At 41.8% G+C, this 24,971-nt stretch overlaps 2 long non-coding RNA genes and 1 pseudogene across 2 annotated transcripts in view; 1 reads left to right on the top strand and 2 right to left on the bottom strand.

Moving 5' to 3' along the window:
- LOC137226701 (uncharacterized) overlaps positions 1–24,971 on the bottom strand; it is a 47,129-nt gene that overhangs the window by 6,418 nt on the left and 15,740 nt on the right. The window lies entirely within an intron of this gene.
- LOC137226699 (RAD52 motif-containing protein 1-like) overlaps positions 1–24,971 on the bottom strand; it is a 70,115-nt pseudogene that overhangs the window by 38,985 nt on the left and 6,159 nt on the right.
- On the top strand, positions 226–8,499 carry LOC137226702 (uncharacterized). Its single transcript, XR_010944482.1, has 3 exons — positions 226–373; positions 7,296–7,477; positions 8,112–8,499. It is a non-coding gene; the product is annotated as an uncharacterized lncRNA (long non-coding RNA).

Raw genomic sequence — 24,971 nt, 5'->3', positions numbered from 1 at the left:
TTTATTTATTACCACATGTATTTTCCCGTGTTGCCTACATAACTATAGTGAAACTCTGATTCTTATAAGGAACTCTTGCTGTTATAGGATGTTTAGGAAAGGTGGTGAGTTTAAGACGTTGTATTGATGCTACTAAAACCTCCTGGTGAAGGGACCTCATCAGCCTGCTCTCCGGTGTGCTGGAAAAGAAAAACTGACCCTTGGTGCTCTCTCCCAAAGGTAGGCATCAGCAAACTAACAAGGGAAAGGAAGGAGGCCGCTAAAGATAGGCATCTGCAGGAATTGCTAATCCAGCTCCAGACACAGCCTCAACACCTTCATTAACCCAAAATGTGTGAACTGTGTGAAACTGGATTTCTGAACCACAAGACAGGTAAGAGAGTCTTTTCCAAAGCCAGGTGTAGAAGAGCTCATTTTTACCTTGAGTCTGAAATCACCTTCGGGCCACTGAACGTACCATCTATCATTTCCTTGTGTCATGAGAAGTCACAGAATTTTTGAGCTGAACGGGTGTACAACCCACACTTCTTATTGAAGAGTAGTCAGCAAAGAAAGTATATTGAATTAGGCTACAGCAATGTATTTTCTATATATTTTTCACACTACAGCTGAACACAAACAACGTCTTTTTCCATATCTCAAAGGTTCCCATTGGCCACAGATAATTCACTTCAGAGATATATGCTTTTTGAAAAATAATGTTCTGGTTGGCTGGGCAAGCCCTGTGGTGGGTGTTCAGGAATTCTTTCTGCTTTACCATTTAAAAGAGCTAATAATGGTTGGGGAAGCTCCCACAGCTTTTTCTCCCTGAAGAATTCGGTGCTAAACTTAGTTCTTTGCATCTCTGTATTGCATACATTTTAAGCAGTTAGGAACTTTGCACATGAGCAGGAATCAAAGTTAAATTCAAAAGTGGAACTTCATGGACCATTCGCATATTCGAGAGGCATCAGTGGGTTTCCATGACAATGCTAATTTGAGTGTTTTTGCTTGCTGCCTTGTATTGCCTGTGCCAAAGATAAGTACTATGGAAAGCAGAGCGTTTCATATACATGAGTTACACAAGTCTCTTGGCCTCTTTGTTCCTTAGTTTCCTCATTTGAAAAAATAAAATAAATGTCTCTCAAGACATGTTTTCCAAATTCATACTGGTCTTACACCCAGCTAACCAATAACTGCATGATTGCTTTTACACACAGTTTTTACATGTATTCACCTTCTATTTCACTTACTACTTGTGGAAAAACTGCATTCCATGCCGGGCCTGGATGTTCCAAAGCTCAGTTCTGTGAGTAAATTGCAACCAAGATTTCTACAAAAAAAGACACAAGCAAAAGAAGAAGAAAAATATGTATTCTTTCAGAACATTTATCCTTTGGCAATAATTCTAATTTATATATGATGAAACATAACATCACTACTCCCTCCATACACTAAAGAAATCTCACTGTGGAAGATATTATGATTTATACTTTCATGATTACATACGTGGTGCATTAGACAGAAAATAGTAAATGTTCATTAAATACTTGTGTTAAGTGATCTTTATTTCTCTAGAAAGGCAGCACTCTTGGCATTTTTGGCTGGATAATTCTTTGCTGTGGGAGGCTCCCCTGAACACTGTTGGATGTTTAGTAGTATCTCTGTCCTCTGTCCACTAGATGCCAGCAGCATATACAGTTCTGACAAGCAAAAATATCTCCAGACACTACCAAATGTCACCTGCGTGCAAAAATCACCCTGGGTGAGAACCACTGCTCCATAAAGATTCCTCTGATCTGTGTAATAATTCTCACACTAATCTTTGCTAGAGACAAAAAGGATTTGCTACATAATTTTAGTAGTAATTTTAATCATATTTCAAAATGAGTAACAAATTAATTTTATAAAAAATTAAGCTTTATAAAAATTCCAAATATAATGAAGTTATATTTGTAACTTACATAAACTGCAAAAAAGGTAGTGGTTCACATGTATGCCTTTCGATAGATGGTATTTTATTGCAGGATAAATCTCTAGGAAAAGGAAAAGGAAAATATTGCCCCTATTAGCTATTAGATATCTAATTAGTAGGAATAACTAGTAGAAGTTAGAATGATAATAATAAATAAGAAGCTTTGGTCTAAACTCCAAACTTTAGGAATTACTATTTGAACCTTCCAGAGCCCCTAACCCTGCTTTCACCTCTCTTAAGAGTCTCACCTTCAGGATCTTCATAAATTAAATATACAACTATAGATCTTTATAGATTTTGGAGGTAACTTTTCCTGAGAGCAGAGGCACTGATTAGATTCCAACCTTTGTGGTCTTATCAAATTCTAGATTATGAGCTCAAAGTTTTTATCTCTATATATCATTATAATTTCTAATATTAGAAGGAATATTCCACACTTCCCAGTATAGTTCTATTTTTCTAGGCCAATTCATTACCAGAAGAAATAAGAGATACCCTTTCACACAACTTGAAAGGAAGTTATTCCTATCCTTAATATGTAATGTTAATTCAGGATTACACTTTCTATCATATTGACTTTTATTCGAAAATAGCTACTCTTGACGATAGCTGACTATCTTATTTCCATTGATTCCAGCTTAGTCTCTCATTTCACTGGATGGGTATAACTGTCTTCTGACTGGTGTTTCCATCTCTACCCTCTCCCTTTCTAAAACATGCTCCACGGGATCACCAGATTAACTGCTCTGTCCTTGGAATCAGCCTCACCGTCAGCAGGTGATTACTGAACAGGGACTGGATGGAGCTTGGACCTACCCAACAGCAAACCTGCTCTAGCAGTGGGATCAGCCTCATACACCAACAGGCACACACCAGCTCCAGGAATACCACCGTCCAGCAGGGTGTGTGACCAGAACACTCACTTGGAGGCCAGAAGCAGCCATGGACTCAGCTGGGTCCTGACCCTGCCCATCAGAATGCCAATACAAGATTAGGGATACCCCAGACCCTGCAGCTAGCTGTCTCAGGGACAGTGATCCAACACCAACTCTGCGACTCCTGGGCCCTGCAGCCAGAGCTCAGGACCTGTGTCTTCCTCCCAGTAGCCAGCATAGCCCCAGGACCAGTGACTGGGCACTAGCCCTGATATCACCTGGACTGCAACTCTACCCATAAATGAACCAGCACTAGATTTGGTGTCCCCCAGAGTTGTGCCTTAAGATTTAGCCTCACCAAGCAGCACAGACAGCCTCCATACAAGGCAGTCTGGCAAACATGCACTCTGGGGGCAGCCAAGCCTACCAGACCACCCCCAGTAGTAGCCCACCACAACAGAAGAGCCCAAGCAGCCCACATAGGGGGTACACCTAGAACATATAGTTCTAGTGACCAGGGGACTGTGGGCTGCTGGGACACATAGGACCTCTCCTACAAAAGGCCACTTCTCCAAGGTCAGGAAATGTAACGAACCTACTACATACATAGCAATAAAAACAGCAAGTTAAGAAAAATGAGGTGACACAGAAACACGATCCAAATGAAGGAACAAGATAAGAACTCAGAAGAAGATCTAAGTGAAGTGGAGATAGCCAATCTCCTCAACAAAGAGTTCAAGGTAATAACTATAAAGATGATCAAAGAACTCAGGAGAAGAATGGACGACCAGAGCAAGAAGTTAGAATTTTTTAAAAAAGAGTTACACCATTAAAGAAAAACAAAACAGAGATGAGGCATACAATAAATGAAATGGAAATTACACTAAAAGGAAACTACTGTAGACTAAATGATACAGAGGAATGAATCAGAAAACTGAAGGACAGAGTACTGGCAATCACTGAAGATGAACGGTAAAACAATAGATTAGAATGAAATGAGGAAAGTTGAACAGACTTGTGAAACAACATCAAGTGTACTAATATTTGCATTATACTGGTCCCAGAAGCAAAAAGGGAAAGAGAAAGCAGCGTAGAACATACCTGAAGACATAAGAGCTGAAAACTTCCATAACCTGGGAAAGAAAACAGACATCCATGTGCAGTAAACACAGTAAGGCCAAAACAGGATCAACCCAAAGAGGACAACACCAAGACTCACTGTAATTAAAATGGCAAAAAAATAAAGATAAAAAGACAATATTAAAAGGAGAAAAGGAAAAGCAACAAGTTACAGACATGGGAACTTGTATAAAGTTATCAGCTGACTTCTCAGGATACCTCTGCATGCCAGAAGGGAGTGGCATGGTATATTTAAAGTCATGAAAGGGAAAAGTCTATAACCCAAAATACTCTACCCAGAAAGGCTCTCCTTCAGATTTGATGGTGAGATCTAAAGTTTTACAGAGAAGCAAAACTAAAAAAGCTCAGCAACGCCAAACCAGCTTTATGGGAAATCTTAAAGGGGCTTTTCTCAGTGAAAAAGGCCACGACTGAAACATAAAAATTAGGAAAGGAAACTTACTAAAGGAAAAAACCTCATTGGATAAGGCAAATATTCAACAAAGGCAATAAATCAACCATGTACACAGCTAGTAGGAACGATGAAAGAAAACATTAATAAAATCATCTATATTCACAATAAGAAGTTAAGGGACACACAAAACAAGTAGATGTAAAATATAAGGTCAAATTCAGTAACTGTGGGGGAGGAGAGTAACAGTGCAGGGTTGTTAGTGTCCATGTGAAATTAAGAGCTCAGCAACTTAAATAATCACACACACACACACACACACACACAAAACTGAAAGAAATCCAAACGTAATATTAAAGATAGTCCTCACATCACAGATGAAGGGAATAAAAGGGGAAGAAAGGAACACTGAAGAAATTAAAGAGGGATTCTAAAAATACCCAGGACAAATGAAAATGAACACACAATGATCCAAAATCCATGGGACACAGCCAACACAGTTCACAGGGGGAAGTTATAGTGATACAAGCTTATTCTTAGGAAACAAGAAAAATATCAAATAAACAACCTAACATTACACCTGAAGGAATTAGAAAAAGAAGAAAAACCAAAACTCAAAGCTGTCAGAAAGAAAAAAATTAAGAAAACAATACCATATGCAATCACACCAAAAAGAATAAGATACTTAGGAACAAACACACCTAAGCAGGTAAAAGACATGTACTCAGAAATCTATCAGCCATTGGTGAAAGAAGTTGAAGGCAACAGAAAAAGATGGGAAAATATAGCAGGTGCATGGACTGGAAGAATTAATACTGTTAAAGTAACCACACTACCAAAGACAATCTACAGATTTAATGCAGTCCCTATCAGAATACCAAAGCATTTTCACAGAACTTGAAAAAGTAATTTTAAAATTTGTATAGAAACACAAAGACCCCAAATAGCCAAACAATCTTGAGAAAGAAAACAGCTGGAGGCATCACGCACCTTGACTTCAGATTATACTGCAAAGCGACAGTAATCAAAGAGAATCGGACAGGAGCAAAAACAGACACAAAGATCACTGGAATAGAATAGAGATCCCAGAAAGAAGCCCACACACTTATATTTAATTGATTTATGACAAAGCAGGCAATATGGAGGGAAAACTGTCTCTTCAATAAGTGGTACTGGGAAAACGGGTCAGCTACATGGAAAAGAATAAAATCAGAGTATTTTAGCACACCATATATAAAATAAACGCAAAACTGAATAAAGACCTAAATGTAAAACCATAAAACCCCTAAAGGAAAATACAGAACATTCTTCAACATAAATGATAGCAACAGTTTTGGGTTCAGTCTACTAAGGCAAATGAAACAAAAGCAAAAATAAACAAATGGGACTTCATTACACTTAAAAGATTTTGCACAGCAAAGGAAACCAAAGACAAAATGAAAAGACAACCTGCTGCAGGAGAGACAATATTTGCACATGATAAGAGGTTAACACCAAAAAGATGACCAAGCAAGGGTTCATATCTAAACTACAGAAACACATACAACTCAATATCAGAACAACACCCAAAATCTTTTTTTAAAAAAATGAGAAGACCTAAATAGACATTTTTCCAAGGAAAACATACAGCCAGAACTCACAAAGATGCTAAACATAGCTAATCGGCAATAAAATGCAAATCAAAACAATGAGATATATCACCTCAGTCTTGTCAGAATGGCTGTCATCAAAAAGGTCACAAATAACAAAGGTTAGTGAGGATGTGGAGAAAGGGAAACTCTTGTACACTCTTGATGTGAATGTGAAGTAGTGCAGCTACTGTGGAAAGCAGAATGGGGGTTCCACAAAAAACTAAAAATAGAACTACCGTAATATCCAGCAATTTCACTCGGGTATATCAGAAGAAAACAAAAACACTTTCAAAATAATAACTGCACACCAATGTTCATAACTGTTATTTGCCATAGCCAAGATATAGAATGAAACTAAGTGGTCATCAATAAGTTACGGGGTAAAAAGGATTTTCTATGATGACTTCAGCAAAAAATGAAATTTTGCATTTGCAAGAACATGGATGGACTTGGAGGGTATTATGCTTAGTAAAATAAGCCGCAGAGAAAACAAGCCTGGTAGGTTATCACACGTGGCATCTAAAAAATTGAATACAACAACAACAACAAAACAGACTCACAGATTAAAGAACAGACTAGTGGTTACCAACAGGGAGAGACAGGGTGGAGGAGCAAAACAGTGGTAGGAAATTCTGAGGAAGAATCCACTATGTATAAAATCAATAATCTACAGCGATGTACTGTATAGCATGGGGAACAGAGCCACTCATTAATAATAAGTATAAATGGAGAACAACTTCAACATTTATGAATCACTATGTTGTACCTCTGAAACTAATATAATAATGTAAATTAACTATAGATCAATAAAATATAAAGAAAGAATAAAGAGGAGATTATTAGATAGAAATCAATTAAATAAACACAAGTTTTGGAAATCAAGGAATTAAAAAACATGTAAGATACAACATTGGCATTTAAAGTGTACGATCTATTCATTTACAAGAAATCATTTAAGCGATGAAAAATGGTATCCATTCTCACAATTTTGTATATCTAGCATAAATTATTAGCTACAAATATTCACTCAAAAAGAAAGAGAAGATTTGGATTAACCCATTTTAGTATACAAATTTAATATCAAAGTCTCTATGTAACATTGATTTGAATAAGTTCTGTTAGCCACTTCTAGTTTCTTTGTGATATAAAATCTTTTAAAGCATAAAAATCAGCCTTTCTACATTATTCCATTAGACATACATAGAAGTTAAAAGAAATAAGAAAACAGAACAATCAACCAAGAAGGTGAATTTACTGAGAAACAGTCATTTGTTCTCCCTCCTCTTCTTTTCCTCCTTTTCCAGGTCTCTTTCGATTCCAATCAAGAGAAGGTTTGAGAATTCTGAGAATATTTCTTTCAGGGCTTCAAATCACCATACCTACATCCTCTGCCACAACTACACACACAGGAACAAAAATAAACCTCTGCTATCTACTCATGTAGGAGGGATTCATGCAAAATAAACTCCTACATGGAGACCAACAGGTGAGTTTTCTACCTGTTCTTTATAATGTCCTTCCATTATAGTAAATCCCACACATTATGAGGCAGAAGGGGTTATGTGAGCTCTTCCTTGAAGTCAAAAAACTTGCATTCATTTCAAGTACCTGGTGATCATAGGGTACAGCCAGGGAAGGTGCCATCCCCCTTGGGGGGAGGGCGGTGAATGGGCTCCCGCAGCCATGCACCTCCTGATGTACAGATTCTGGAGAAACAAAGGGCGGTCCCACCGCAGACAGCCTGTCAGGCTGTCGGGCCGCTGGGCAACCCCACCAGCCTGGAAGTGCCCCATCAGTTGCTGAAAGCAAAATTCTGTCCCCCCTGTGAAGCCAGGCCATTTGGCCCAGAGAGTCAGAGGAGACTGGTAATCAACTCCTCCTCTCTGCTCACCTCCTTGGGGTTACAACAACCCCATCTCCAAACCCAACTGTGATCCTGGAGTGCCAAAGTGGGAGTGCAGGTGGGCTCTGCCGGTGCTTCAGCGCCCTCTGGAGGCTGTCTGCTCTAATGGCAACCCTCAGCCCTTCCTCCTCCTCCTTCCCTAGTCCTGGGGGCTGCCTTGCCCTCTGCAGCTTGCTGGCCTGATTTCATTCTTCTTTTTTCTCCAATTACAATGAAGTGTCCTACAGAGGTTTGGAATCTCTTGAAGGAAGATCTTTTAGTCAATACACCTTAACCGTGAGAAGCTGGTTTCAAAAATGAACCTGAAATACTGTATTTTTCTCCTGATGATTCCAAGGAGAGACAGCTCAAGTTTTCTAAATCATAAGAAAAACCAAGGTAAATATGATATTCTGAGCCAGAGATGAAAAAGCAGTTTTTAGCACCCCCTCCTCATGTCATGTGACCGGGATTTAAATCAATCAACTGCCACTGGTTTTTAAAGCACATGACCCAACTTTAAATCAATCAGCTGCTTCCCTGTAACTCACGTGACTTGGCTTTGAATAGTAAAAAATGCAGAGGTATAAAAATGATGTTCTGAACAATAAATGGAAAAAACAACATTTTAAAGTTTTTTTCTTTTCAAATGGACCATTCATTGCATACAGAGTAAAGAATTCTCTTCTGGATTTCTTTAACTGTAAACACACACAATGTCTCCGTTGGCTTGACTGACTTAGTTTTTGGGGGGGTTTTGTTGTTGTTAACATCTTTATTGGAGTATAATTGCTTTACCATGTTGTGTTAGCTTCTGCTGTATAACGAAGTGAATCAGCTATTCGTATACATACATCCCCATATCCCTGCCCTCTTGCGCCTCCCTCCCATCCTCCCTATCCCACCTCTAGGTGGTCACAAAGAACTGAGCTGATCTCCCTGTGCTATATGCAGCTGCTTCCCACTAGCTATCTATTTCACCTTTGGTAGTGTATACATGTCTATGCCACTCTCTCACTTCATCCCAGCTTACCCTTCCCCCTTTCTGTGTCCTCAAGTCCGTTCTCTACATCTGCTTCTTTATTCCTCACCAGCGACTCCTGCAAGGGGTGGATACTTCCTTTTATGCTCAGGGGAAATCCCCTAGTTTGGTGGGGTTTTTTTGTTTGTTTGGTTGGTTTTTTTTTTGCAGTATGCGAGCCTCTCACTGTTGTGGCCTCTCCCGTTGCGGAGCACAGGCTCCAGATGCGCAGGCTCAGCGGTCATGACTCACGGGCCCAGCCGCTCTGCGCCACGTGGGATCTTCCCGGAACGGGGCATGAACCCGCATCCCCTCCATCGGCAGGCGGATTCCCAACCACTGCACCACCAGGGAAGCCCCCTAGTATGAATATGATTTGAGTTTGATCCTGTGAAACCAGCAGAACTTCCGACCAGAGATAAATGAGGAGATTCTGGCCTTTATTAATATGCACGGTGAACACGGTTGTCCTGGCTGTACTTGCCAACCCTCCTATTTTACCCACCTCTTTTTATCCACCTTCTTCCCTGTGAGTACCTTTGACCAACCCTGAGCTCAGACTCCTGACCTATTACAGTGACTTAGTCAGTCTTTCTTTAAAAATGGACAGGTAGGGCTTCCCTCGTGGCGCAGTGGTTGAGAGTCCGCCTGCCAATGCGGGGGCCACGGGTTCGTGCCCCGGTCTGGGATGATGCCACATGCCATGGAGTGGCTAGGCCCGTGAGCCATGGCCGCTGAGCCTGCGTGTCCGGAGTCTGTGCTCCGCAACGGGAGAGACCACAACAGTGAGAGGCCCGTGTACTGCAAACAGCAACAAAAAAAAGGACAGGTAATAAAATGAATTTAACCTAGAAGCAGCAGCTCAGTAAGGGAAATAAAATCATCAGAAGTTATCTAATCACAGCCACAGCCATCCAGGGCTCTGTATTATCTGCTGGGGCATAAGAATGGGACCTTCCTAAACTTGAAGGGCATCCAATCAAATAAGTAAAGGTGTCGCTCACCTCTGGCTCTTGGAGGGATTGCTAGGCAGTCTACCCAGTGTATACTAACTGCAAAACACTGTCATGGTTTTGAAACACCTATGTTCAAGGAAAGCTTTTTGCGGTGCATGAGGAAGGTTTCTTTTTGACATCAAGCAGAAAATAAATCACCAAGCTCTTTGAGCACAGGGGTTCTTAAGAGGGAAGTGGAAGGAAGGAATGGGCAGAAAAGGCGATCTCTGAAGTGAAGGTCGTTTTTCCAAAAGAGTAGGATTTAGTCTCAGTTTAAGGAGAACACTTTTAAATAACTGGGACAGCTCCAAACTGCAGTTTAGGGAACAAGTGCTTCAAAACAACAGTGCTCTAAAAGTCCTGGCAAGGCAGCAAGAGGATGAAAAGTTTGTTTTGCATAGTTTTGAACACAGGAGTAAAGAAGCAGAGGCATCGCTGACTAAAAGGCCCTGAGATCCTATGGTATAAATGGGTCAGTTGCAGGGGGCATGGGGTGTGGGAGGCGATATTTCTCTCTCAACAACTCCCAGGGCAGCCACCCCTCCCTACCCTACCCCCCTACTCCCTTCACCCTTCCTCCCTCCACTGTTGGGTCTCCAGGGACAGCACTTCTTAAGCGGGAGCCCTCAGGCACCATCTCTGCAGTCTGCATTCTTCCTGGAGCCTGGCAAGTTCTGGGACAGGAAGCCAGGTCCGCAAGGTCACTGGGATGCAGTCGGACCTGGAGGCCTGGAGGGGAACTGGAGTCCTGAAGTCCACCCACATCCTTGAAGCCGAGGGAGGAACACATGCTCCTAACAGTACTTCCCAGGGGTCAGTGTGCTCCCCACCCGACGGTGATCCATACTCACTTGAGGCAACAAGGACTGCCTCTAACTGGCCCCCTCGATTCCACCTTAAGGGTCCTCGCACATATGTGAGAGCGCAGGCTCCGGATCTCTTTAGTCAGCTGAGGCCAGTGCTGCCGGGGTCCCTCCAGTCCCATCCCCCAGCCCCTCCCTCTGGGACTGTATCTAATAGAAGAAAGAGCACAGAGGAATTGGCTGAATCAAGGGACCTGGGAGCCTGGGTATGAGTTTGAAGACCGAGAACCTAAGGCGCAATTACATATTATTGGAAACTCTTGTGGGGTGTGTGTGGGGAGGTTAGGAGGCTGAGAGGCTGAGTCGACCTGGTGAGTCCAGCCCCAGGACACCACACAGCCCCGCCCCTCCTTGCCTGCCATCAGACAAGGGGTGCCTCAACTCCAGCCGGGACTCTGCACTTCCCCCTCCCTGATTCTCCTCCAGAAGAGCAGGTGGTCCCCCTCTAAGGGCAGCGGCAAGACAACGCACCAAGTCCCCCTGCACTAAGGCGCTACTGGAAGCTCTTCCTGAACAGCAGTGCTGGCTTGGAGCGAACCCGTGCACCCCCAAAGTTGGTCTCGTCCTGCAGCTGAGGAACGCAGGCTTTAAGTCAGCTGCCCTGGCTTTAAATCAATCAGCCCCCCATTTAAGTCGTGACCCGACTTTAAATCACTGTGTGCCCCTCAAGCCTGCAACTTCAAAGGTGGGAACTTCACTTTGATCCCAGCAGCTCACATAGCTGAACGCACACTGTAGTCACCCCCAGGCCTGGCTCAGAGGCAGGATATAAGGTAAGGGGATGGGCGTGCACTCATGGTGATGAGGGTGTACTTCATGTACCAGAAGGGTCTAGGTACTCTGGGGTACAGCTAGCAGTGCACGATACAGCAGCTCCCTGGCAAAGCTGGTGAGGCACAGGGAGAGCAGGCACACCCAGGCATATCGAGGTTCCAGGGTGGGAGCTGGGGCACAGCCAGCCGGGAGGATGTGAAAGCGGAGGATCTGAGCCTTCTTGAGAAAGGCAGACACAGAGGATAGATGAGAAACAAAGACCAGATGAAATATGGATTTGAAAAACACATCCTGCTCTTGAAATTGGGGTGGGGGGCACCCCAGATTTCAGTCTTCTTACTCCCCAGTACCTAGTGCTTTGGCCTTTGCCCAATTACTTATAAACTTTACTGATAAGATATAGCCCATAGAATACTGCATTTGTAGTGGTATCGCGTGTTAATGTTTCTATAGTGGAATAATCTCTTCTACAAGAAACATGTACACTATCTGAAATAAATTAAAACTCCTCTTTATAAAGTACTATATTGGACTTCCCTGGTGGCGCAGTGATTAAGAATCTACCTGCCAACGCAGGGGACATGGGTTCGAGCCCAGGTCAGGGAAGTTCCCACATGCCGCAGAGCAGCTATGCCCATGCGCCACAACTACTGAGCCTGCAGGCCACAACTACTGAAGCCCGCACGCCTAGAGCCAGTGCTCCACAACAAGCACAGCAAGAGAAGCCACCGCAATGAGAAGCCCGCACACCGCAACAAACAGTAGCCCCCGCTGGCCACAACTAGAGAAAGCCCGCGCATAGCAACGAAGACCCAACGCAGCCAAAAATTAATTAATTAATTATTTTTTAAAAGTACTATATCCTTCTGTACAACTTCTCTGGGAAGAACAGATAGATGGCGTGGTAGAGTGAGAAAGACCAATATTTAGTCCCCATCTCTCATGCAGGTGCTCTGCTGGTTCAGATACATTTATCCCCACTTTACAAAGGAGGAAATAAGCTCAGAGAGGTTTAGTAATTTTCCCAAAGCCAAACAGCTATTGAGTGGCAGAACCAGGATCTGAAACAAGTCTGTTACCTTCAAAGCCTAAGTCCTCATCACAACAAAACTCAATTAATATTTACATTTAACGAATTACATTGAAAACTGGGGAGTTCTTGGCACAATCCTGAATAAGAGTGAGAAAGAAAGAAATAGCATTGTTCCTACAGTCAACCAAAATTTTTGGAGCAGATGCTAGATGCCTGGCCCTTTTTGGGGTTCAGCAGTGATCACGACAGGAAGAGTCCTGCTTTCATGGACCATGTAGTGGGGAGGAGAGACGGGTGCAACTTGGGTGAGGGATTTCACCTTGCTGGGCCTCTGTTTTCTCATCTGGAAAATGGGACGGGTGTTCCTCATTTTCTGGAATTGTCCAGCCCTCACATTCTCTGATTCCATAAGAAGCATTTGTGTTCCTGTTTCTTTAAAATTCATTCAGGCCGTGAGCCGTGATAAATGATGTTAGCTGCTCCCCAAATCACTCTACTCCCACCCTTTTCCTGTGATCAGGTCTTTCCCAAAACATGACTCACAATCAGTCAAGTCACAGAACCTAAGGGGCACCCAGTAGAAAAATTCCAACCCTTGCTTCTCAGGAGCTCTGCGTTCTACCTGGCAGGTAAACTTAACTCACCTGGCACAAGGTGGCCATCCCTGGTTTCACATCAACATGATCTCAGGCACAAACTTCCTTGTTTTTCCATTTTGTCTTTGTTACTTGTTGAAACAACTGTACAAATATGACAAAGATATAAAATCAGGCATCTTCTGCCCCCAGTGCCTACTAATAAATGATTTTCTGCCACTTTAATGATAAAGATAGAACATTTCAACATTCTGCTAACCTTATTATTTGTCATTTTTGTTGATATTTCTATTGAATACATCTTTCAATATTTTAACAAGGAACATTTATGTAGGTTGTTCCAGACCCAGCCTTTAGTGGTAAAGGTTCTGTTGTTATATTTCTATTACGTTTCCTTTAAAAATCATTAACCTATTTAAATGGATTAAGTCAATTCTATAGGCATTTACCTTATGATATTGATGAAATGAATACCTAGAGGGCAGTAGTACAAGTTGATTGGACTTGAGAACCTCTACTAGCACAGTTACGTATAAATATTATCTATATCTAAACCAAAGTACATGCTGAGTGAGATTCTCTGACTCTTTTTCACTGTCTGCCCCTCAAGACTGTGAGAAATGGAATATTTCTTGCCAGCTCAGTAAACAATGGATGTCACAGGCATCAGCACTTGCAGCCCTCCAGCGTGAGGCGCGGGCCCTGAGGAGCTCAGGATACGCGAATACAGAATGCAGGCCCCAGAGAGCTGAGGTGCATATGAAAGGAAGGATTTCAGTGAGCCCAGACTCTGGCATCTCCGTATACAAAGAAAAGCGCTACATTCCTCACGTTGGGAGAGCTGGTTTTCCTTAGTTAACAATCACCTTTTAATGTTCCCCATTACCTGAGCCAGTCGCCTGCCCTGTCCCCTCCCCCCGGTACTTTAGCTCAAGGAGGAAGGAGCGCAGAGGGACTCGGCTGAATAAGGGGCCTGCGAGCCTCGGGAGGAGTTTTCAGCCGCTTTCCCCGCAGTCGGGAGGAGGGGCGCTGACGCTGCAGCCGGACCCTGTTCCTCCCTTGCCTCGTTTCCCCTCCGGACGCTCAGGCCGACCCCTCCCCACGCCCCCCACGCCCCGCGAGCTAGGCCAAGGGCAGGGGGGAGAGGAGGGACCGCAGTTCCCCGGGACCAGGCGCTGGGGGCCGCTCTTTCTGCACAGCTGCGGCGCGTGGCAGCGAACCCCTGCCCCTCAGAAACTGGTCTTGCGCTGCCGCCCGGGCACCGGACCAGGCGGAGCGTCGGCGCCCACTTACCCGGCCCGCCGTCCGCACGACTGTCGCGGCTTCGGCCGCCGGGGCCCCTCCAGAGCCGGCAGCCTCAGTGAGGCCGCCCTCCCCTCGGGATCCGGGGCACTTCCGTAACGGCGGAGGGAGGAGACCCCGAGCTGCGGGAGCTCCAGCTCTCCGGAAACGCGGGCTCCGTTCTGGGCGCAGGGGGTGGGACCGCTCTGCCCCGAGGCCTTCCGAGAGGGAGGGGGGCGCCGGGGGAGGGAGCCGCCAGGAGAGCAGGGCCCCGTCGGGGGTCCTGGAGGGGCCGGCCCGGCCTGGGGGCCCCCCAACTGTGACCGCAGCCCAGGCCTTTTTCCTGGAATCCTACACAAAAAAGTTAGAAAGATACATGGTCTATAGAAAATATTCACAAATGATTGTTGCTGCTGTGCTTACTCTCCTATTAAAGGTGTAAAATCCATAAAACACTTTAAGTTCAAAATTAAATATGAATTTTTACCTTTCTAATTATGTCTCTGCTATTCACAATTATCGTTAATGGATCAGAGACTGTGGCATCACTGGTTAAAAATGAGCTTGTTAAAAAAATAGAACTCAGGCCCACCGGACCTACTGAATCACAATCTGCACTTTTACAATCTCCCCAGTGTACCTGTGTACCCATGAATAGTTGAAAGGTACATTTCTACCTCGACATGTCTTTTCTGTCTGAGAAATACACACATTTTATCCAATTTGATATAAATAAAACATTCAAAAATGCATATGGCCTGTGTTGAAACCATCATTTTATCATCTCTTTTCCAGATAAGTATAGTCTCTATACTGGTTTTGTGGATCACATGCCACACTCTTTTCTTGTAGTTAGAAATAAGGTAGAGAAAGTTACTTTGTAAATATATGTGTGTGTGTGTGTGTGTGTGTGTGTGAGATAATTGAAGACACTCTTCTAAATTAAAACCAGTTCTTTTAACTTGCTGTTTTCTTCTTGGGTCACATTATGAACTCTTCCCGTGGCCACATGTCATGTGTACCTTTAATTTCAGGGACTGCTGACATTCCAGGATGTGCCCATAGATTTCTCTCAAGAGGGCTGGGAGTGCCTAGACCAAGATCAGTGGGAATTGTACAGGGATGTGATGTTAGACAAGTATAGGAACCTGCTCTCCTTGGGTGAGGATACCTTCCTTCCAGAATTCCTTATCCAACCACAGTGTTTAGAGTCCTTCATTTGTAGAATGTCTCCTGGAATCTTCTGCTTCCTACAACAGGGTTTCAGATTGCAACGTTTCAGGAAATATTCGGAGTTTGTGGGTATAATTTATCTTATCCTTTTAAAATTGCAGCCTCCCTCAACCGCATAGCACAGGGAGAGCAGCTCGGTGCTTTGTGACCAACCTAGAGGGTGGGATAGGGAGGGTGGGAGGGAGGGAGATGCAAGAAATATGGGAACATATGCACATGTATAACTGATTCACTTTGTTATAAAGCAGAAAATAACACATCATTGTAAAGCAATTATACTCCAATAGAGATGTTAAAAAAATAATAAAAATAATAAAATTGCAGCCTCCCTTTTAATATACGTTGTAACTAACTGCTTGGGATGTGTCTATATGAACTGTGTACTATATGTTTCTGTTATAGTCCTTACAATATTTTATTGTCTTATTTTCTGTAGCAATTTTCCATGGATTCTTTGGGCTTAAGGTATATTAAAAGGGAGACTGCGATTCTGGGACTTCCCTGGTGATGCAGTGCTTAAGAATCCGCCTCCAATGCAGCAGGCAGGGCTTCGATCCCCGGTCTGGGAAGATCCCAAGTGCCACGGAGCAACTAAGCCAGTGGGCCACAACTACTGAGCCTGCGTGCCACAACTACTGAAGCCGGTGTGCCTTGAGCCCGTGCGCCATTTATTTTTTGGAGAATAAAACCACCTCTGAGTGATTAAAATTTAGTCCAGCTAGTCAAAATGCTTTATCATGTGTTCTTCTAAAACACTGATCAACGGAACAAGTTTTACTAGGGATAACAGTCTAATTGTATTCTGGAGTTCATATCGGCAATATGGTTTATGACCTTGATGCTGGATCAGGACATTTCAATGGTATAACTGCTATTAATTGTTTGTTCAACTATTAAAGTCTCACGTGATCTGAGTTCAGACTGGAGTCATCCTGGTTGCTTTCTGTCTATTGCAGATTTCTTCCAGTATGAAAGGACAAGAGCAATATGGCTTACTTTACAAAATGTCTTCAAACTAAATGATGATATAATCTACATTCAATTAATTTATACATACCTTACTGTAGAACAGGGCTTGTTACCATGGCAGAGCCCGGTAATTATGTAAAACTGAAATCTTTATCTGCATGGGTTCAAGTCCTCTTCCTAAGAATATGTTTATAATCAACATTCTTTCACAAATTACACAATTTAATTGACCAGAGCATTCCTCATATTAACTAAGTGGAAAATCCTAGGCTATATACCAATCCAGAAAGGGCCAAAAATCATCAGCCCCCATGGATTATTACAGCCCATTGCTGAGGCTTTCAAATTACTTATTAAAGGACCACTATGTCCATCAACATCATCAATTTATATATTATTGCCCCAATGTTAGCCTTAACCCTGGCGCTCACAACATGAATTCCTCTTCCCATATCTTATCCACTAATTAATATAAATGTAGGCATACTATTTATATTAGCCATATCACAGCTAGCCATTTATTCCATCCTCAGATCTGGATGGGCTTCACATTCAAAATACTCGCTCACTGGAGCTCTAGGGACAGTAGCACACAATCTCATATGAAGTAATGTAGCAGTTATTCCATTCTCAGTCTTACTGATAAATGGATCATTTACACTTTGAACAGTAATTATTACACGAGAACATCTATGACTAATTTTCTCCTGACCCCTACCCAGAATTTGATTATCTCTGCAGTAGCAGAAATCCAATGAAGCCCCACTTGATTTAACAGAAGTAGAATCAAAACCTGTATATGTCTTCAACATAGAAAATGTAGCAGGCCCATTCACCCCGTCCTTCCTAGAGAATATGTCAATTTCCTTATAATAAACATTTCCACAGCAATCTATTTTTAGGAGCATTGGACAATCCCTAGGTGCCAGAATTATATACAGCCCAAGTCATCATTAAAACACATCTAACAACCTCCTTTCTATGAATTTGAGCATCCTACCCAGAAGTTTGATATGATTAACATATACATTTCTTATAAAAAGTTTTTTAGTACTAACATTAGCCCTATGTATATGAGAGTTTTCACTGCCTGTCATCATACCAGGCAACCCACCACAAACTTAAGAAATATGTCTGACAAAAGAGTTACTTTGATAGAGTAAATCATAGAGGTTTCAATGCTCTTATTTCTGGAATTGAATTCTTCCTAAGAATTTTACATTCTCCATGCTACCACTTTACACCACATGCTATATAGTAAGGTTCTCTAAGTAAGCTTCAGGCCCATACCCCCAAAATGTTGTCGTATATCCTTCCTGTACTAATAAACTCTCATTGTTTTTACTATCGTTCTACTGACCATTTTCTCAGGAAATATAATTCTATAACAAGCTCACACTGGTTAATGGTAGCCCCGTTCTAATAAAAAACACGAACCCATAAGCTACAGAACCATCCAACAAATATTTCCTAAAAAATTCCACCGCATCAATACTACTTATAATGGCTATTATCATTAATCTAATATACTCTGGTTAAAGAACACAATGAATAACAAAAATCTTTAATCCAGCAGCAGCCACCCTCATGACAATCTCCCTTGTCACAAAAGTAGGACTTTCCCCATTTCACTTCTGAGTGTCTGAAGTCACACAAGGCATCCCATGAACAACAGGCCTGATGCTATCAGCCTGATAAAAATACACCCCTATCAGTTTTATATCACATGTCACCATCCATCAAGCTAAATATACTATTAATCATAGTGATATTATAAATCGTAGCTGGAGGCTGAGACAGACTTAGCCATACTCACCTGGAAAAAATTACACCCTCCTCATCAATTGCCCATATAGGATGAATAACAGCTATTATAAAGTATATTCCAATTATAACAATCCTAAACATACTAATTTATATCATAACAACACTCTCTTCTTATTTATGCCCAGATCTTGTACTACAAGAGTATCATTATCACACACATGAGATAAAACACCTCCCATCAAAATCCTTTTCTTTTTTTTTGTTTGTTTGTTTTTTACATCTTTATTGGAGTATAATTGCTTTACAATGGTGTGTTAGTTACTGCTTTTTAACAAAGTGAATCAGTTATACATATACATATGTTCCCATATCTCTCCCCTCTTGTGTCTCCCTCCCTCCCACCCTCCCTACCCACCCCTCTAGGTGGTCACAAATCACTGAGCTTATCTCCATGTGCTATGCGGCTGCTTCCCACTAGCTATCTACCTTACGTTTGGTAGTGTATATATGTCCATGCCACTCTCTCGCTTTGTCACAGCTTACCCTTCCCCCTCCCCATATCCTCAAGTCCATTCTCTAGTAGGTCTGTGCCTTTATTCCTGTCTTACTCCCAGGTTCTTCATGACACCATTATAGTATCATTAGGACATCACCCATCACTGTCAGGGTTTTTACCCAAATGAATAATTATCCAAGAGATAACAAAAATGACAACATCATTCTACCAATACTAATAGCCATCATAGCAGTCCTCAGCATATATATTTACTTGCAGCTAACATACTCCACATCACTAACTATATTCTCTTCATGAAACAACACAAAAACAAAACAATTTGAACATACAAAGAAATAACCTTCCTATCATTACGAATCATAATACCCACACGATTATTACACTAACACCCATTCTGTTGGTATTGCACTAGGAATTTAGGTTAGTTCAGACCAAGAGCTTTCAAAACCCTAAACAAGTAAAATTTACTTAATTTCTAAAAATAAGGATTGCAAGACTTTATCCTACATCAATTGAATGTAAAGCAAACATTGTAATTAAGCCAAATCTTTACGAGACTGATGAGTTTTAACCACAGGAAACTTTAGTTAACAGGCAAATCCTCTAGTCAACTGGCTTCAGTCTACTTCTGCTTCATCTGAGAAAGAAAAAAAAGGCAGGAAAATCACCGGCAGAATTGAAGCTGCTTCTCTAAAGTTACAATTCAATTTGTTGATTCACCACAGGCTTTGCGAGAAAGAGGGCTCAATCTGTCTTTACATTTACAGTCGAATGCTAACTCAGTCTTTTTACCTCTGTTCATACACTGCTGATTATTTTCAACAATCACAAAGATATCGGTATTTTATATTTACTATTTGGTGCTTGACCTGGAGTAGCAGGCAGCACCTTAAGTATATTAATGCAGGCTGAGCTATGCTAACCTGGAGCACTACTTGGAGATGTCCAAATCTGCAAGGTAGTCATAACAGTCCCTGCACTTGTAATAATTTTCTTTATAGTTATACCCATTACGATTGCAGGGTTTGAAAATGGACTTGGGCCACTAACAACTCGGACACCTGAGGTAGCATTTCCCCGAATAAATCATATAAACTTTTGACTATTTCCCCCATCATTCTTACTTCTACTCATATCACCAATTGTAGAAGCTGGTTCTGGTACCAGTGGAACTGTGTATTCAGCTCTAGCTTACAATCTGGCCCACGCAGGAGCCTCTGTCAACCTAACCATTTTCTCCTTACATTTAGCAGGTGTCTCTTCAATTCTTGGTATTATTACTTTTATTACTATAGTCTTTCATACAAAACCAGCAGTCATATCGCAATACCAAACACCACTATTAGTTTAATCTTCCCCAACTATAGCCATCTTAATATAATTACCAATGTCAGTCCGAGCAGCCAGAATTGCCATACTGTTAAGAGATAGAAATGTCAACACTACTTTCTTTGACCCTGCAGGAGGAGACCGAATCCTATACCAACACCTATTTTGATTCTTTGGTCACCCTGAAGTCTGTATTCATGGCCTACCAGGGTTTGTTATAAATTCACATATCATTACATACTATTTAGGACAAAAAGTGCCTTTCAGCTATTTGGGAATAGTGAATCATGTCCACTGGCTTTTTAGGATTTCTCTTGTGGGCCCATCATATGTTTACCATAGGGATAGCTGTCAACTCAGGAGCATATTTTGCATCAGCTACCGTAATTATTTCTATCCTTACAGGAGTAAAAGTATCTAGCTGATTAGCAACTCTTTCTTTAATTTTTCTTTTTTTTCTTTTCTTTTTTTTGGCTGCGTTGGGTCTTGGTTGCTGCACGTGGGCTTTCTCTGCTTGCGTTGAGCGATAGCGACTCTTCGATGCGGTGCATGGCCTTTTCATTGCAGTGGCTTCTCTTGTTGCAGAGCACGGCCTCTAGGCTCGCTGGCTTCAGTAGTTGTGGTTGCGGGCTCTAGAGGGCAGGCTCAGTAGTTGCATCGTACGGGCTTTTTGCTCCGCGGCATGTGGAATCTTCCCAGACGTGGGCTCAAACCCGTGTCCCCTGCATTGGCAGGCGAATTCTTAACCACTGCGTCACCAGGGAAGTCCCTGCTTAGCAACTGTTCACGGAGGTAATACTATATGACCTCCCACTATATTATGAGTTTTAGGCTTCAGTTTTTCTTTTTACAGTAAGTGGTTTGACAGATATCATCTTAGCCAATTCATCCCCAGACATTGTCCTCCAGGATACATACTATGTAGTAGCACACTTCCATGACCTAATGTCCATGGGAGCAGGCTTCACTATTAGAGGAGGCTTCCTACACTGATTCCCACTATTCTCAGGTTATACAGTTAACTCAGCATGAGCAAAAATTCACTTCACAAGTATATTTATAGTAGTAAATATGACTTCCTGCAGCACTTTCTTGGCCTCTCAGGGATGTCACTACGTTAGTCTGAGTACCCTGAGGCACACACAACATGAAGTATTTTGTCTTTAGGCACATTCATCTCAGTAGCAGTGGTAATGCTAATAATCTTCATACTTTGAAAAGCTTTTGCGTCTAAACAAGAAGTATTAGCAGTGGAAACTGCTACTCCTAACCTAGAATGGTTACACCAATGCCCTACATCATATCCTATGTTTCAAGATCCTACCTATGTAAATGTAAAATAAGGAAGGACTCAAGTTCTTTTCAACCAGTTTCAAGCCAACACAATAACAGTTATCTCTTTCTCAATAAATGAGATAAAAGTAAAAAGTGATGTAGCTTTGTCAAAGTTAAATCATAGGCTAAAATCTTGTATATCACGAAGGCATATCAATTTCATCTAGGCTCTCAAGACGCAACATCATCGATTATGGAAGAACAATCCTAAACATACTAATTTATATCATAACAACATCATCATTCATCATTGTGAATCCTTTACATGATACATGAAATCAATAACTCTTCCCAAACCATAAAGAACTATGGGTCAGTAATGATACTGAAGCTACAAATACACATATTATGAAGATTTAAATGTTGACGCCTCTGTAATCCCCACATCAGAGCTAAAACCAGGAGAATAATGACTAATAGAAGTCAACAACCGAGTAGTTAGAGATAGTCATTGAATATTAGTTAGTTTCATCTGAAATTGTTGTACACCCCTGAGCTGTCCCTTCTTAGGTCTAAAAAGAGCTGCTATCGCAGGACGCCTAAATTAAAGAGTCCTAATACCAACAGGACCAGGCCTATGTTGTGAAAAAGTTATTCCACCACCCCTACAGAATTTGTTCTTGTCATTGTTCACATTTGAGCCATTCTAATGGGTGTCTCCAGCAGCCCAGTGGTGGAGGGGGGTTGGGAAAGATGCAGAGCTTCCTGAGGGAACCACAGGACCTGGCATTCTGGGAAATTCAAAAGTGCTAGTCCAGTTCTGGCAATCTGAACTCTTCCTCCTCAAAGCTGAAGTCTGAGAGACATTCTTCCTCCCTTTGGCCACACGGCTGACAAGAAAAGTAGCTGACCTGCAAAATGAGCACCAGTTAGGGTGGGGGGAGGGGAACACACCTTACAATTATGCTAAAATGTTGCCATTTCCTCCAAACTCTCAGTATTCACATCTCATGATTCATTCACCACTCTATTATTAGCGGGTCACCACTGAATCAGGGATGACTCCAGAACTTCTGTAGGAGGGGTTTGGGGCAGATGAGCAATTCATTCTGGGAAAGAGAGTCTAAAACCACGTGAATGACCCTTTACATTAGCATGGGAAATCTTCCCCCATCCCACCTTGTCTCAACAGAGCCATTAATCTAGAAAAAACTACAGTTTCACTTTTCAGAGGTCTACCCTGTGTGCACACATGGAAAAGACACTTAGAATGTTAAAGTCAGCATGTTAAGTAATTTTCTTGAAATACTGGAACTAGCACCCAGTTTACTTGCTTCACAGTCCTTTTCATAATCTATTTAATTTTAGTCCTTTTTAATTGTCTGGTACACCTTTAACACCTAAACTCCAAGAGAGAAAGAGCTTCATCTTATTTCCAGTGCCTAGCACATAATGGTTTCTAAATGGAACTGATTCCAAGATTGGCCTCATTTAGGAGTGGATCTGTTGTTATAATCAGGTTTCCAAAATCTTTAGTATCAATACGGAACCCTTTCCTCTCACATTTCATAGGAAACTAGACTTCTTAAAGCCCAAACATGGATACGTTTCAAGTTTCCTTGACTGATTTAAATTGAATTAAAATAATTATTTTGTACAGGAAAAAACTTTCAAAATTTTTCCATTTTTCAAAACATAACCACCTTTTCTTTCTCTACTTTCTTCCCTTCCAAACAAACTTTGCAACATTGGGGTGAGTTAAGTAATCAGAAATCTAGCCAAGAATTAGCTCTCAATGACATGAAACACATATTTTGCTCCTTTTAAATAAAAATCCTATATGCAGTACATTAATGTTTTCTTTCAGAAATTACATTGAAATTACTTAAGCCCTAATTCGAGGCATCCATATAACTGGTTTACAGAAAGGTTCTTTGGCAAATTATTTAACACAAGATATATATGAGATGCTGAGATCTGGGTAATACACCTCACTGGAAAGGCATGAATAGTTTTTAAACACTGTAGCATAATCACACTTAAGACCACAGTTACTTTGTTCCCAAATCCCTGCTATTCTATTTGAGGGGAGTTCTAAAGGCCTGTGTCTTCTCCTGTGTCCACACGTAGACGTACACTGGTGGCCCTCAATCCTGCTCTCCAAACTTCAAGTAAGGGGCCAGAGACAAGGATCGGGACTTGGAAAAGTCCTAGAAATTCCCTGTCTCAAAAGCACTTTCAGAGTTTCACCTTTTCCTAAGGAAGACAGAGATGAGTAGACAGGACGAAGTCTTCCAAATCCTGCTGGGTGTTTTGAATTATGGCTCCACTGGCTGTGTACCCCTTGAGCTTTTATCTCCACAGACTTGAAATAAAGCCTGTAGTTCCTCTTCGGTTCCAGCATCTGTGACCTCTTCACAGGGTCTATATGCAACACCTGTTTTACCACTTTCTGAAATCAAGTTAACAAGGATCAATCCAGAAGTTTTCTTGTTCTAAAACTTCCTTTATACAATGGTAGCACCCAATAATTAAACATTCTTTTGACTTCTAAAAGCAGAAAATAAGAGCATTTTCCTAGAAGTTCCCTCATCTGACACTTCAGTTTTTATCATAATTATTTGTGAAAAAATATATAAGATGTAACAACTTTGGTTCAAAAACTTTATGATCTTAGAAATAAGAACTAAGGAATAATGACATAGAAATTAGAAGCTGTGGAAACAAAAATATTCAATCACAATACAATTATATAGGAAGGCATTAGGTGGGGGTCAAAGAGAGTTCAAACCTGGGATAGATACAACCGGACTATAATAGATACTTCACATTAGAAGCAAGGCAAATGCCTACTCCTTGGGACCAAAATTCTACCAAATACAATGAACAAAGCTTTGCAGACACAGACAGAGGGAGAGAGCATTTGAACCCTGTACTGGCAGAGACTGGCCCATGTACCGTTTGGACAATACAGCTTTCCTCAAGGCAAGCTAGAGCCACCAGGCTTTTTGGTCTAAGGAGTTTTGGGTACATATAAGGAGTACCTTGGCATATTAGGCACAAACAACCCAGGCGTTTAGTTTGGTTCTTAAAGGTTGTTACCCAGAGTTGACAGCTGATGGAGATTCTGCCTGATGACCAGGGAAGTCAAACTTCACTGGAAGGACTGCCCAGGCTAGAAGGCCAAGACCAATCCAGGGTCAACTCTTACAAGCAAATAAGGTCTCTGACAACTTAGCTAGGATTTCTCAGTCTCTAAGCCTGCAGGGCTGTGAAGCAGGGGAGCAATTCTGTTCCGGGAATCTACTAATCATAAAGTTTCCTTTGGGAACAGCCTGTGACATTCTCACTGCTGTATAACTCGATAGGGCACACAATCAATGCTATTCAATAGCATGACCAGTTTCAAGGCTCACAAAAATGTAGCCGATTATTATATAAGAAT

This window comes from Pseudorca crassidens, chromosome 6 (assembly GCF_039906515.1).
Source record: "Pseudorca crassidens isolate mPseCra1 chromosome 6, mPseCra1.hap1, whole genome shotgun sequence".
Lineage (NCBI taxonomy): Eukaryota > Metazoa > Chordata > Mammalia > Artiodactyla > Delphinidae > Pseudorca > Pseudorca crassidens.
This window is presented reverse-complemented; position numbering and strand designations above follow the sequence as displayed.